Below are 16425 nucleotides of genomic sequence, written 5' to 3'. Positions count from 1 at the left end.
TTTTTTTTCCTTTATTTTTATATCCCATAAATGGCACTTTGAGATAGAAAAGGTTAATATAAAAAGTGTCAATGAATTCTTAAATATTATTTTTTAATCTAAAAAGTTGCCTTGATTTTAATTTAGCTATTCAAGTTGGCTAAGAGAACATAGGAAAAAAAGAAAGAACAGTTTTCTAGTCTTTTAATTCTACCTTAATATATTGAAACATGTAGACATATGTTATGTGGATTATGTATTTATTGACCTCATAATTCCTATCTTTTACACATTTCTTCTACATTCATAGTACAAAATTAGTGTAAGATAATATTTCTGTAGCTAACCTGGCAAGCCTCATTTATATGATCATCTTTGAGAAGCCCTATGGCTGATGAAAATACACTTTCCATTACTTAGTTTAAGTTAGCTTGATGATATGATGTCAGATATGTGTATAGAATAAAATTTTTTAGTATCGTTTGTTTTTTGTGGAAATAAAATGGCTTCTCAGTTAGTTATACCAAATGCTTCATAATAGTTTTAAATTTGTTCGTGTGCTCTTATCCTTGGGTGGAATACCCTAGCAGATTTTTTAGTAACTTCTTTAGAAATTTAAAGCTTTCAGAAATTTTTCAAATTTTTTGATTGAGGTAAATTTTAGAACGAGTTAGAGTTCAGAAACAAATTTGTTCTGATAGTTTCTTATGATCTTTCTATGGTGTAGTTATTGTTCCTTATATTCTGGCTTGGAAGTAGTCATTTAGATACTTTGTAAACTTTATATGGGAAAAGATCAGATTTACTTCTGGATTCTTGTTTTGTAAAATAATAAAGTTTTAGTCTGAATGGATTAATTAACTTGATAGAGTTCTAATTTAGAGGCAATTTGTATCTGTATGCTTGGCCCACATTTTATAGGTTCTGTAGCTATTTAATTTTGGTAGCTAGAAACCAGAAATGATTAGATTTCTACTAGTGTTGGTAGTTATTCAACCAAATGTATGTTTTCTATTTAAAATCCTATTTTCTGTGTTATGAAAAGTTTTATAGGATATTTAGAAGAAAAATAAAAAAAGATCAAGATTTTTTTCAATAATGTTTGGTGCAAGAATATTCTAATGTATTTCTAACTTAAATTGGAGTCAAAGAAAATGTAAAACAAGTTATAAACTTAAAAATTTAAAAATAAAAAAAAACTTTCTTATTGATAGAAGCCATGCTTACGACTTACACTCAAATACATTTTAAAAGCTGACAATAAAAAGGTTTATATTTGGAAGTTGGATATTACTGTGGCTATTTTGTAATTGTAATTTTTCTTTTTGAAAATAAAATCTTCCCCAAGTCTTAATTTTCATGTCAGGATTTAGATACTTTAAAAAGTGAAAATCTTCCTAAAGTGTTCTCAATTCTGCACTGTTCTAGAATGAGGCGTTTAATATTCTCCACGACCCAAGATGGTGTCGCAAAAGGAGTTGGCACTGTCCTGGGTCCTTACTGGTCCTTACTGTGTTCCTGAGGCCATTCCAGCCTCTTCCTGCAAAACTGAACAGGCAGCACGTTCTCCCCTCTTTATGTTCATTTGGTAACTGGCCCTAGGCTGTTGAGAAAGAGGACTAAGTTTGGGATGTTTTATTTGCCAGGCCTGGGGACTGTACCCTTCTGCAGCTGCCCTCCTTGACAAACAAGTATGTGATATTGGGATCTTTCTTTTTTTTTCCCCCCCATTGTTTATTTTGTAGCTTTTATGTGAAAAATAGCCAATCAGAGTGCTTTTTCATTTCTCTGTGAGAATTAGGCCATCTTAATTTCACACATATTAGAATTTTGCCTGGTGACCCAATATTGTTGCTAAGGTGTTTTGAGAGCTATTTCTTCACCATCAGAAATGATTCTTGGACCCTTTACTTTTGTTGCCAAATTCCTTTTCTATACTTTATTTCAACTCTGAGAGGTCTAAAATGTTCATCCTTAGGTAACTGAGATTTTTATTATAAAGGAGAACTTCCTAATAATTTTGATATTGGGAAGTAGAGTAAATAGTATGCTTGTAGCCTCACAGGGAAGGTTGCTAACTTTAGTATTTAGAGTTTAAGGGTGTGGTTGACTTCATTTCTTCATTAGGTCAGTTTCCATTAAGGATCATGTGTGTGTGTGTGTGTGTGTCAAATGCATGAGTGAATTCTGGACCTTATTCCGGAATACAGAAATGGACGTCCTATGTGGTATTTCTTGGTGTAGCTGTCTGGTCAGTGCCGTAATGCAGATAGGCAGAGGGAGCTTTGGGAGAGGAGAGACGTCAGAATCAGATTATTGGGAAAAGATTAGGAAATGCTTTCTAAGGAGGCAATGCTTGGTTCAGTCTTGGGAATGAGTCGGAGTTAGCTGGGAAATGGGGAATTGAAAGGCGTTTTTTTCCTAAAGGGGAACAGGTGTGCAGAACGTGAGGGAGAGTGGTGTTGTCAGGGAAACACCCTGAACTCCAGCTGGAGCTTAGAGGAGCATGGCACCAGAATGAATCATCTCAAGCAGCCGTTTTCAAGGGGTGGTGTTCTGAGACCCCTATAGGTCCCTGAGACACTTATGCATGTGTGTTGGTGGGGGGTGGTGTGGGGGGAGGTCCTACAAGTTCAAAACAATGCTGATTTTTATTTGGCTTTTTAACCCTAATTATCGTGAGTGTGCTGAGAATTTTCCAGAGGCTCCATGATATGTGATGACATCATTGCTCTCAAGTTTAACGGTGTATGGACTTGCCGCTTCTCGTGTTTGAAAAATTTCTCTTTAAATTTCTAAAACAGTAAATATTGATAGATAAGCTTACATAAGCTAGAGCTCTTTGGGCCTTCAATAATTTTTAAGAGTATAAAGGCATCCTGAGACCCAGAAGTCTGAATGCTGTTCTAAAGAGTTTGGATTTTATTTTGAGTGCTGGAGGGAGTCACTGAGTGACTTTTGCAAGAGGGTGATGTGATCAGTCTATTTCGAGAGCATGGTGGTGATATGAAGCACAGAGTGCTTAGGGGCCAGCCTGGGGCAAAGAAACTAGTTAAACAGCTATTGCTGTAATTCAGGAGAGAGATGAGAGCTTCCTTGGGGTAGATATGGTGATAAAAATGGAGGGATCCTAAGTACATAGACTCAGTCATCCTGGAAGGTTTGTATGAGGAAGAAGTCCTGCTCACTCCCAGGCTTTTGGCATGGGATGCTGGCACTCAGTGTCCACATTGAGTGGACAGATTCCTTCTTTGGGCACTTTAAAGGTGTGTTGCACTGTTTTCTGGCTTCCATTGTCTCTGATGGGAAGACCTTGTAATTCAAATCAGTGCACTCCTATATTCAATGTGTCATCTTTCTCTAGTTGTTTTCTAGATTTTCTGGTATTTGCTTATCTTCATGAATTGTTAAACATGTTTCCCAATTTTTGAGGAAATTTTGGCCATTATTTTTTCAAATATTATTTTCCTGCCACATTCTCTCCTTTTCTTAATTATTGTAAGTTGTTCATTATAATTTACAAATATCTTGCTGTCTTTAGTAACTTAAACAATGGACCAATAATTTCTTTTGACCAGGACAGCAGTAAGCTAAAAACAAAATCAGCTGGCTGAATTTTCCTTTTTTACCTCTTGGCTGAGCATGAAACTTGATTTTCATTCATTCAGAGCTGCAGCACCAGAGATGGTTTCAATCAGCTCCTTTGTGATGACAACTTGGCGGGTGTGATAGAAAGTCAAAGTCACTTGTCAGTCATCTCACAAGCATTCTCGCCAGCGTCATCCGTGGCCATCATCCTGGCACATGGTACTTGTGGTGGATTTCTTAGCAAATAGTACATGGCATTGGCCAGGTTGTATTGTTGGCAGTTCTGCAACACGTCACATCCATAGCATTGCGGATTCTCATGCTCTCAGTGCTTACAATGGCGTTAAAAGCAAAGGTGGGCTTTTCTTCTGTCCTGTGGAGGTGACAGACCTAAATCTATTAAAAACCATCAATCCTTTACAAATTCATATCCAGAATTTAATAATTACAGAGCAATGACTGATCTTCTCTCTAAAAGTAGGATGTTTTCTTCCCAATTCCTTGAATGTCACCAGAAACTGGTCAGAATGAGTCCTGTGATGTATACCCCTAATTTTATTACAAATTTCAACAATCTTAACTTCTTTCCTGGCTGTCTGAAGTGTAGCCATTTCACTTTTCATTTGTTTAGCAACCAAAGAATGGACAGCACCACGAAGCCCTCAGTCTGAGGACACACTGATAAGGAGGTGTTTCTTCTTGTTTTCAGGCACCTTAATATCAGCTTTTTCATACAGAGCCAAAGATTTGGCTCCATATACTCCAGCTGGTTTTAACTTCCTCCCAGCTGGGCATATTTTGCTGCTGCTGTCATTTTCACAGACTTCATAATTTTCTAGATGTTTTTAATTGACTTTACTTGCCTGGTAACATCTTTCAAAGTTGCCATATTTCGAACTTGGTTCCATCGCAGCTGCACAGCCTGGGCCAAGAGCCCAGGGACCCCGCCTGAGAAAACGTGGCACTGGCCCGCTGAGGTCAGGCCTCTCTCCTCTCTTCTGGGACATCAGTTACAATTGTTATCCAATTATGTTAGACATTTTAATATTGTCCCACAGGTCCCTAAGATTTGTTTTTTCAGTCTTTCATCCTTCTGTTCTTCAAACTGAATAATTTGTGTTGATGTGAAGTACATCCTCAATATCTTCACAGAGTTCACTGACTCGTTGCTCTGTCATCTCCTTTCTGTGGTTAATCCCATCTAGTGAATTTTTATTTCAGATATTTTATTTTTCAGTTCTTGAATTTTTATTTGGTACTTTTTCTTGTCATTGTTATTCATTGTTATAGTTTATAATTCTCTGCTGAGATTTCCTTTCACTATTATTATGAGCATTTTTCCTCTCTATATGTGAGTATTGGAATGATAGCTGCTTTAAAATATTTGCTTGCTAATTAGAACCTTGCTGACTCCCTTGGTTGTCTTTTTCTTTGGGAATGAGCTCCTGTTTCTCGCTTTTTTTTTTTTTTGCCTATAGCACCTGGTCTTCCTAGGTGGTCTACCATCCAGGTACTAACCAGGCCAGACCCTGCTTAGCTTCCAAGATCAGACGAGATCGGGCTTGTTCAGGGTGGCATGGCCGTAGTCCTGCTTTTTTTAATCTCAAGTAATTTGGGTTGCATCCTGGACATTATAAATGACATGTTGTGTGAGCTCTCAGTTTTATTACATTTTGGCAAAAAATGATATTTTTGTTTGGTTAAAGCAGACACTTAATTTGTCTAGACTCAAACTGCAAATTCTGTTTTTGCTATCGTGGCAGCAGCTTAAATCTCAGTTCGGCTCTTGTTGCCTTGGCTAGAGAGCTCGGAGTCTGCCTGCACATCTGCGGCTCAGGGGCCACCTAGTGATTTGGGAGAAGTTTTTATACTTCCTCTCTCTTGCTCTCTCTCTCTATCCTGGAATTTTCCTCTCATTTTCTAGTGACTGTGATTGTCCTGGGCTCTGTCCTCTAGTTCCCAGCCCAGTGAGACTGTCTTTTTTTTTTTTTTTTAACCAGAATTTGAGCCACTTGCATAGCAGGGGCGGGGGTGTGTCCTTAGGCCATAAACCTTAAAAAACTGGAAACTCACCTAGTGCAGTTCCTTCTTCTACAGTCAGCTCGCCTCCAGGCATTGCCTGCTCTCATTTGCTTTCTAGTGCTTTCAGAAGAACTTTTTTTTTTTTTTAATGTCTAGAAGTCCTGAGTTTATAGTTTCTATCTGTGGGAGAGTTGGTCTGATAGGAAGTACTTGGCCATCCTAGAAATGGAATCATGATATTTCATTGGCATTAATAACTGAGAAAGACAACTTAATTAAGTGGGGGGTGAGGAAGTGAGAGGGGATGGTGAGTTTAATTTTGGTCACGTTGAGTATTATGGCAGCCAAAGTAGAGTTATCCTCCCAGTGGTAGTTCTGGATGTATGATTCTTACAGGTTTGGGCCGGAGATAATGGATTTAAGACTCTGAAGCATGCTGCTGATGACTGACATCATGAGAGTGGATGAGCAAGGAGGGATGTTTTTGAATGAAAGCATTGACCTGAATTCATAACCCTAGGGAGCAGCCATGTTTAAGAGGTGGGCCTAGGAAGAGGAATCCAGGAAGGAGATTCAAATTGTAAGTGGAGTAATTTGTTAGGGAAAGTTGTTACAGAAACCAAGTGGCTGACAGTTCTTAACCTGGGATCTACTGACCCAATTGGTCCAGGGTTAAGTTTCAGGGGGTTTCTGAACCCTCTATTGTGTATGCATGTGTGTGTGTTTGTGTGCATGTGTATACGTGTGTGCTTGTGTGCATGTGCATGTGTGTGTGTGCATGTGTATGATTTTTCTGGGGTGAGGGTCCATAGCATTCAACAGATTTCCAAAAAAGTTTGCGGGTTGTGATTTGCAAATAGTTAAATGCTGAAATAAACAGTATCAGACCAAAGTTCAGGAAAATAACTGAGAAATCTCTATTTAATCTGAAAATTTGGATCTCGCTAGTGGCTTAGAGTATTTCAGAGTGAAGGTGGAAGACAAACAAGTTCACTGAGAAGTTAAGCGAGATGCAGTCCTAAGGATAGGGAGTATAGAATTCTCTTCCAGGAAGTCTGGCTGATAAGGCTAGGAGAGATTGCGTGATAGGGAGGAATAAGGTTAAGATAAACCCTGTACTGCATGCCGCATGCCTAGCCTCATCTGTCACAGGCCACTTGCCATTTTGTCCCTTTTGTGCTTACGTGCTGAGGTTTTTCAGTTTGCGAAAGCTGCTCCGTCGTAAGACTCTAGAGACTGCTTGTGTGGGCCGGCACACGTACATTCATAGCTTTTGATCCCAAAGTGGTTATGAGGTCCATGAAAACAGGACTTACATTTTTGTTTTGGTTGTTCTTTCCCGACAGCACTTTTTAGTACATTCTGCATGTAGTATAGACGCCGTGTGGTTCACCAGCAAAGGTTTCAGGATACGGGGTAGGTCTGCGACCTGGTGGAACAGTGAGCCCAGTGCCAAGAGTGCAGAGAACATCTCTGGTGAAGGGTTTCCCTCACAGCTGCACCTGGGTATTCTCTGGCCTCTGGGGGAGGTTGCGGGTTGTATACACTATAGGCTTGACTTCCAAGGTTTACCCTTTCTAGGCCCTTAGAACAGGGAGAGGCCTTAAGAACTTTGTCCAGAAGTCAGGAAGTATAGAATGTATGTCCCCTCTCCCCCTTTTTGGTCCTTTCTTAATAGGAGAGAAGTGTGACTAGATGAGACAGTAGCTGAACTGGGATGGGAATTAGAAAAGCAGGCCGAAGTAGGGGAAATTGAGATTTTGTGGCTTTCTGAACTTGTTCCAATGTCCTTAAGTTAAAGGAAAGTTACAAAATAGCTCTTGTGGCTCATTCCTATTGCTGCTTTTATTTTCTCCCACTGAGAAGCAGAAAACTTTTCTGCTTTCCAGTGCGCCCTCCTCACCCAAACCAGCTAATTTAATACAAATTCTCCTTGTTCCTTCTAGCCCCCGTGAAGCCCTCGAGTGTCATTGTTCTCCCAATACCAGATAGTGATGAAAATATGTGATCAAAGATTAAATGAGAGCCAATTTCCCATCAACATTCAATTCTTATAATAGAAATTTGTTGAAAAAAAAAAAAAAGTGAATCTATAGTTGGTTAAATTTGTGGTGAAGACATTTTGGATCGTTCCCTGCTCAGGCTCTTTGCCAAGGAGTAAAGTGTGTCAGATCAGCTTTGGAGATCAGTTCCGAAGCCAGCTTGCTGCCTGCTCACCTCCGAAGGCTCTGCATCACCTTGAGCTGGTGGGAAAGGGCAGGTCCACTGGGCTTAGGGAGTGAAACAAATATCGAAATGACATCTGAGAAATCTGAATACTTTGGGTCGTCTGCATGTTTCATTCATTGCTTAATTTTTAAAAGTAAAAATGGAAACATAGTGTATATACTACTTTGTTCCTTGGTTTTGGTACTTAACAGTATAGCTGACTGCCCTCCCGTATTGGCACACAGGAGCTTTAAAAGTTTTTTTTTTTTCCAGTCATAAAATCTAATATTTATAATTACTGTATTCTATCGAATGGATGAACTAGAATTGCTCTAACTCTTCTTCTTTTGATAGATATTTAAATTTGTTCTGATGTTCGTCATTACAAACAGTAATGTTTCAGTGAATATCATTGGGCATAGGTCATTTTGCATGTGTGCAATTATAATTGCAGGATAGTTCCCAGCTGCTGAGTTGTTAGTTTTCTTCTCTAGAGAGTTTCGTTCCCACCAGCTATGTAGTAGAGGGTCTATTACCCTGTTCTCATTCTTGGTCAATCAGAAAGCGAAAGATGGTATTTAGTAGTTTTGATTTTGTGTTTTTCTGATAAGTGAGATTGATCATCTCTTAATACGTTTAAGAGCAATTTGTCTTTTCTGTTAACTATTTCTACCCCCTTTATTAAAAGAAAACTGGCTCTTTGTCTAGCATGTGTATTGCAAATTTTTTTTGTGTTTGTTTGTGTTTTAACTTTCATTTTTCTAATCAGAAACTTTAAAAAAAATTTGTATGTAGTTGAGTTTATTAATCTTTTGTGATTTCTGGGTTTTTGTATTATAGAGACCTTTTTCTTTCTTAGAGTATAAAAATTCTTCTGGTTTCTTTAGGTTATTTTGTGGATTCACTTTATATGCTTCAAAATAATCGATCTATCTAGAATTAACTTATATCTAAGGCATGAACTATGGATTTAACTTTATTTTTCCCTCAAATATCCACTCAGGTGAATTTATCTTTTTTTTTTTTCACATGACCGATATACCTATGGCAGACATTACAAGTCGTTCACCTGATATCTGTTCTTCTCTCTTCACCATCCGACCCCCTGACATTTATAAGAATGTTAGTAAATCCATTTGAAAAGATTTGTCTTCTCAGACATCCTTGTGCTGAGGTCACCATGAGTCGTGGAGGACTAGGGGGTAGAGCATCCAGAAGAGCTATTGCCTTTTTGGCAAAGAGGGGTAGACTGAGGGGAATCACCTCTTGGTCTTACCCTTTCCTCTTTTCCTGTTTGAATGAGGGTATAACCATTTGTGGACCATCAGGGAAATTATTGTGGATTACAGTTTGAGAAACGTTGTTATGGATGCTGTGAAATCACATGTTGATTGTGAAAAACGTAACGAAAGTAAAAACACTTGTGGAGAGTTAGAGGTCAGAGTGCTTCTGTGTGTGTGTATTGGTAAACTCAAAGCAGAGTGAAATGCAATGGAAGAATGCAAGTGAATGGAAGGACTAAATTCTTAGCTTTTATTCTTAATATCTTGGCCTTCTCCACATTGGACTTGAGGGTTAGGGTATACACAGAACTACATGAAATATGATGGCATCTCAAACCAAATATGCTGATTTTCTCACTGGGTTTTAGCCTAGTTTTTGAAAGGCAGAGAAAACCTGCTCAAAGGAAATGATCCATTTGGTTTCAGCATGTGGACAATATTCTCATTAGAGTAGTAGAATAAGTAGTATTTATTTATTTATATTTTATGATGACATTGGTTAACGAAATCCAATAAGTTTCATCTGTACACTTTAACAGTAAATTTGTCCCCTTTGGTGTTTGGTGGAAGTCTGAACCAATAGGACAAATCCTAAGACATCTTTGTTGCTAGAGGCAAACTCTGAGGTGGTGGTGGGTGAGCTCTCTGAGAGCGAGCTCTATATCTAAATGTTACCCACTCCTTCATTGCTGGAATGCTATTCTTTAAACAAAAGGTGAGTTATTACCTTAGTTGAATAAGGTAGCCAATGAGACATCATGCTCGAACTCATAAAATTGAAGAACATTTTATAAATTGGCCTTTCTGTTTGTAAATTTCTCCTCCTTGTAACACACATACACACACACACACAGAGATGTCATTTACACAGTACTTCTTAGAAGCAAAGTCATAATTAAGATTCATGGAAATTTTACAAAGTTTTCTCTAAAACTGCACACATTTGTGAAAGACTGCATATAAAAAATCAAGTGACTAATAAATAAATATATATGCAGGAGTATCCTTAGCTTCCTACCTGGAGCGTAGTAGACGATTAGTAAATGTTGGTGGAATGGATGAATACAATTATGCTGTCAAGTATAGCATATTGGTTTTTAAATATATGACTCTCTCCAGACTGAATATTTGACAGATTTGATGAAACAGTGACTGTTGCTACTCATTAATCTTTATGATTGTTAATGTAATTATAGTTAACAACAAAAAAGATTTTTTAGAGCTTGTCTCGTATCTAAATTATACACAAAGAAATCAAGCATTCCAGACTGTCTGCTTTACATTACTGTGAAAACCTGCATCTCTGACTGTAGTGGGAAACGTCCCTGGGAGCAATGTAGCAGGTAATGTGATGCTAGGGCCGGGGAGCAGGAATTTGTCAGGTGTTGATTTTCTTTTGAATTTTATGAATGTCCTTCTCTTTGTATCAGTCCACGCCTGAAGATTAGGTTTGTTCTGCTGTGGATAAAACATTCCTTATTTAATGCATTCCACAGCAGCTCTCAGGTGAATGTGAAACTCAAACCGTGTGTCACCAGCAAACAAGATGAGAAGGCATTGCGTTATTAAAGCTTTTAGCTGCAAAGAGGGATGCTAGGTAAATAAGTTTAGGACAACCCCCTCATTGTTGCTAAAGCAAAAATGACTATTTAGGGGTGGCACTTTTCTGTAATAAAGTGACAATTCTTTGATGATTGCACATAAGCCTTTCTTAAAAGGCTGTCTACCTAGTAAATGTTTAAAACTGTAACTTAGGCTTATAACTTTAAGTCACAGCTTTTAATATGAAAGCTATGAGTTTTGGGGGAAGGATCAAATCCTGGTAGTACAACTTTTATTTTTGTGCCTCTGGTAAGAACAACTCATCTTGCTTTTTAAGAAAGGCTTTTAAGCCCTTACTTATGGTAGGTATAGAAGGAGCCGAAGTATTTTTTGTTCTGGATTTGTTTTTCGTGACTTTGTTTAATTCAGAAGAGACATAGCTAATAACATAGACATTCAACACCAGAAAAGGCGGGCACATTGGAGAGATGGCATGGCTGCTGGAAGATATGGACCGTGCAAAGTCCTTTCTACAAAAATCCGCTCTAATACTTTTTACTAATTAGAGGTTCATTTACTTAGGTCCTTAAAAATTCCAGTTATTTCCTGAGAGAATTAATCATTACCGTCAATTCTTACCAGTATCTGTAATCACATTTTGAATATACTGGGGATATGTTTCGTATTAATTTTTTAAAGCTAGTTTATGTTTAGTTATTTATTCAATAAATATTTGAGTACCTACTATGGGCCAGTGACTTTTCTAGGTGTTTGGGATATGTTAGTGAAGAAGTCAGATAAACATACAGAATAACTAATGAGTTGTTTATTAGAAAGTTCAGCCAAATTTACTGAATTTGCTGAAAATCTTACAGTGGAATTTAGCTGGATTTCTTGTGTGTCCTAACAGAAGTCTGTGCATTTATCCCTGCAACTGTTTTTTTTTTTTTTTTTAAGGAATGTTTCTTAATGGGGCTCCACAGAGCAGATTTCTCTGTGATAGGATTTGTGGAGCACATGGCTTTTCAGTGATGCTCAGAACCTTATGCCACTCCCACCTCACCCCAAACCCCTTTATTAGACCAGCTTTATTCCCATTGGTTTACACACGGGAATTCAGCATAGTTTTTTTTTTTTTAATAAGTGTTTTACTAGATTATAATGGAGTGGATGGATGTTAGAAAATGGAGAATTATTATTTCCTGTTTGAAACACAGTGGTTTAGATGTTCCATGAGTAACTTTTCTTGTCATATTAATCTGTGCTCATCTGTGAGTTTCTTTCTTGTTTTTCCAGCTTGGTAAAACTGTTCAGGACACTAAACAGATGTTTATCTGAAATCTCTAGCTCTCTGAGACTTGGAAACTTGCAAAAGGCCATCCATAGCAGCTGATATCTTATCATGTTTCTTATGCCTACTTCCTCCAGTGAGAAAGCCCCTGTTTCTTCTGGTCTCAGCTGTTTCTGTCTTTGTAACATCCTGGATTCTGCCTCGAGCCACTAGAGATGCTGAGCTTTGGAAAGAAACGAGACACATTCAGATGAAGAAGTGGAAGGGCGTTTGTGTCAGCTCTTGCCAGGATAATGCTGTGAAACACTCAAAGTGTAGTCGTGGGAGCACCTGCCTCAATACAGTCTCGAGCGCTCGTTAAAGGTGCATATTCCCATCTCCAAGGCTGGACCCACGGACTCTTGAATGGAGGCAGAGGGAAAATCTAACCTATTAGCAAATGGCCTTGGTGATTCTTCATTCTCAGTACAGTTTAAGAATCACTATCTTCAACCTCTTTTAATATCAGCTCAAATAATGACATTTCTAAATATTGTTTACACTGTTGCCTCTTACCTTTTTTTTTTTTGAATAATTTACTGTGAAATCCACCCTTTTTAGTGTACTGAGTCGTGACAGAGGCATACAGTTGTGTGACTGCCACCTAATCAAGATCCAGCAGTTTTATCACTCCTCCAGATTTCCTTATGGTCAAATTTTTTATAGTCGACCCTTCCCTCCTCATCCTGTTTCTGGCAAACCACTCTCTGTTTCTATCTTTACAGGTCCCTGTGGTTTTGTCATTTTGAGAAGGTCATATACCTGGAATCATACTATTTGTAGCCTTTAGAGTCTGGCTTCTTTCGCTTAGCCTAATGCATTTGAGACTCATTGATGATGTTGCTTGTATTAGTACTTCATTCCTTTTTACAGCTGAGTGGTGTTCATGGAATAGTTGTGCCACAGTTCATCGATTCCCATTTGAAGGACATTTGGGTCGTTTCTAGTTTCTGGCAATTATGAGCCACCATGAACATTCATGACAGGCTTTTTATTTCACTTGAGTAAATGCTGAGGAGTTCATTGATGGGTTTTATTGTAAGTCTATGTTTAACTTTATCAGAAATTGGCAAACTTTTTCACTGTGGCCCTGCCATTTTGCCCTCCTACCTGTAATGCAGGTGAGTTTTGGTTTTTTTATACCCTTGTCAACACTTGTTATTCTAAGTTCTTAAAATTTTAACCATTCTAAAATGTCGTAGTCGTATGTTTGTAGGTATGCAGTAGTACCTCCTAGTGGTCTTAATCTACATCTCTCTAAGGACCGATTCTTTTGTTCAAACACCCAGCTTCCTCTGCTGGACACTAGGCAATAGCCCTCCCTTCCCCCAAGAATTTATAGATGTCAGGACGAATAACACATAGGTACAAATGAATGCGAAATAAAATTTGTTCCTCACATAATACATAGCAAAAGGCTTCACTGAGGAGAAGGGCTTAAGTTTTGTCTGGCGTGAAACACGGTGCAGAAGGTGTTGGCGGTTTGGGATTTTTATTGTAGTTAAGGGGTAGAGCTGGGATAGGCCCTTTTGTCAGCCGGGTCTGTATGGTTTGAAATTTCTGTGGTGCCAAAGAGACAGAGGGTGCGTGTGGGCTTGCTTATCAGGTTGCCCAGACGTGAGGCAAAGACGAAAGAAGAGGGCTGGGGACTTGAAAGCTGTCGGAGGTCAGACATCCAAACTCGCAGCTTCCTCTTAATGTGCTAATGATGTCGAACACCTTTTTGTATGCTTATTTGCCATCCATCTATCTTCTTTGATTCGTGTTTGTCTAGATTACTTGCCCATTTTTTTAAGTTGGGTCGTTTGTTTTCTAGAGTTCTGTATTCCAGATACGAGACTTTTTCGGTTATATTTTGCAAAAATTTTTCTCAGTGGTTAGATTTTTTTCATTCTCTTAACAGTGTCTTTCAAAGAGCAGAAGTTATGTCTCAGCACTAGTTATCTTAGTTCTTATTTAATGCAATCATATACTTATATTTTTCTAACAGATTCCTGTTTAGCTGCTGTGCGGTTCTTCTCTAGCACTTTTAAACTTCTGGGAAGTCTCTTAAATGTATCCACTGGCTCTATAGAATAGTGGAAAAGAATATTGTTTATGTATCCAAACCTTGTCACTTTGAACTTTCTCAGCATTTTTTTTTCTTTTGAAAGCTTTTACCATGGAAGATAGAAATTCTTGTGGGAAGGACATGGGAGTTGGCTTTCTTATTAAAATTTGGTTTCCTAAGAGAAAAAATAGAGGCATAGAAATTATGTACCATGGCTAGAGAGGCAGAGCCTGAATTGGACAGCAGATGTGTGTGACCCAAAGCTTGTGCTTGTTACTGTGTATGGTCCATTCTTCACTAACCGTTTCACTTTTCTTCGACTCTTCCAGTGAAGAGCTTTAGTTTTCTTATCTATAGTGATTATAGTTTGCAAAGAGCTTCAGATGTCAGCTCTCAGGTAATCGTCAAGGTTTGATTTTCTGTGATGTTGTGACTTATTGGACTAACTCTGGTAAATTCCAACTATTTCGGCTATTTGTTAATTATTGTGTAAAAGCAGTGATATTGGAAGGTTTAAGCATGTTTTCCATAACTTTCCAATCCTTTATCTTACAGGTAATTTCCCCAGAATTTGTTAGATAAGGAGGAAAGTTTTGCCTCTGAGTGTCCCTTGGTTTAGATTTTTCCATGGAATTTGCCTTTATTTTATTTTGTACAAACTTAGTAAACGGCAGACGTGAACTTGGAATAATGGAGGTTTACAGTCTCTGTAAACTCTGCTGGCCACTGGGAATGAAGCTGCAAAGGCACATATTTGAGTGTTCTTTTCCCTTCTGGCTAGAATTGACTCATGTTTGTGTAAAGTGGAAGGAAGTGCATTTTAGTCTTATCTGCCTGTCCTGGGTGGCGTCCATGCCCTTTCAAGGAAAGGAAGCAGTGGAGCCTGTGGAATATTTAACTTGGATTTGTCCTATGGAAACTCAGTACTCAGCTGTTCATGGTTTGTACCAAATGGCTCATGAGGAACATGCTGAAATGAAAGCCAGTCTTCGAAGCTTACCTTTGAATGCATAGCTCTCCGTGATGGTGGTTGACAGATCCAAACATTTAAGAATGAGAGAAGATGGAGAAAAGTTGGCTTGGATGTAGGGGAAGTATCTGTGTCAAATGACAAAAAATAATAGAATTTAGTAATGAATTTGATGTCCTTATTCAAGGAAAAAGAACGCGTGGGTTGGGAGAGCACAGTGCCTCACCAGCAGACTACAGTGTTCCTGAGGGATTTGAGGCACGAGTGAGCCTCATGGGGTATTAGAGGCAGAAGCGTGGAAGCGGACGTGATTGGCTAGGAGTCAGGGGATTTCCTGATAAGGCCAGAAGGTCCTGTTTTGCAAGGTAAGGAGAGCTAGCTAAAGCTGAGTTGGAGGATTCTGGTTGGTGGACGTTAGGTTCCTTGACGGGCATTTCCTGTAAGTGCAGCCTGATTTAGGTTTAGATTCAGGCTACTGGGATGGCTTGTATTTTGTGGGTCCCAATATATGAATTAACGTTATCATCTGTAATTATGTACATGAAAGAAGGAGTGATAAATAGGGAGAATGTAGCTACTTAGTTATATCAATTTACTGGGAAGGGAGGCGCCATCAGACCAAGATTCACTTTACCTTTTTTTATCCCCTGTAAGGGATAAAATACGTTGAAAATATGGAAGGGTCCAGGCAGTTTGTGGAAGCAATGTCTGAAAACAAATCCTTGCACTGAAAGAATTGGGGGAACATTTAGGAGAAGGCAGGCGCCTGTGAAATTAGTCTTTCTCTGGGAACTGAGGGATACATTATGGGTTGTGCCTGCGTGAAAGGCATTATCACTATTTTGGATTTATTATAAGGTTACTACCAGTTAGCTATATGGGAGGATTTGTTTTGTCAGAAATATTCTACTGTCATGTCAGATCTGAGTCTTTAAGTGGCTAGAATAAGGGATTGGTATGTTTTGAAGACAAAGGACATGGGAAAGTTCTAGAATACAAAGTACAATTTGGATATAGACATACCTCATTTTATTGTACTTTGCTTTATGGCATTTTACAGATATTGTGCTTTTTACAAAATCGAAGGTAAGACCCTCTACCAGCAAAATGGTTACAACTCACCAAAGGCTCAGATGATGGTTAGCATTTTTTACCAATGAAGTATTTTCAAATTAAGGTATATATGTTATTTTTTAGACATAGTGCTTTTGCACACTTAATGTACTATACGTAGTGTAAACATAACTTTTATATGCACTGAGAAACCAAAAAAATTGTATGAGTTGCTTTATCACAATATTCATTTGATTGCAGAGGTCTGGAACTGAACCCACAATGACTCCAAGGTATGCTGCACTTCTGGGCCACCAGAGGGCAGTGTTCATTCAACAAATATTTATTGAAGTCCATATTTTAGAGTACCACTGAGAACTGTGGGAAAGGAGATCGGCCT

The 16425-nt window shown here is 38.4% G+C and overlaps 1 protein-coding gene and 2 pseudogenes across 1 annotated transcript in view; 1 reads left to right on the top strand and 2 right to left on the bottom strand.

Moving 5' to 3' along the window:
- Positions 1–16425, top strand: part of LOC105298479 (LIM domain only protein 7-like) — a 154673-nt gene that overhangs the window by 38828 nt on the left and 99420 nt on the right. The gene's annotated exons all lie outside the window — the stretch shown is intronic.
- LOC111745433 lies at positions 2287–5025 on the bottom strand (annotated as a pseudogene).
- Positions 5037–5155, bottom strand: LOC111745448 (annotated as a pseudogene).

Source organism: Pteropus vampyrus, unplaced genomic scaffold, assembly GCF_000151845.1.
Source record: "Pteropus vampyrus isolate Shadow unplaced genomic scaffold, Pvam_2.0 Scaffold155, whole genome shotgun sequence".
In the NCBI taxonomy this organism is placed as follows: Eukaryota; Metazoa; Chordata; class Mammalia; order Chiroptera; family Pteropodidae; genus Pteropus; species Pteropus vampyrus.
The sequence above is the reverse complement of the archived record's forward strand: the minus strand, read 5'-3'. Positions and strand labels throughout refer to the sequence as shown.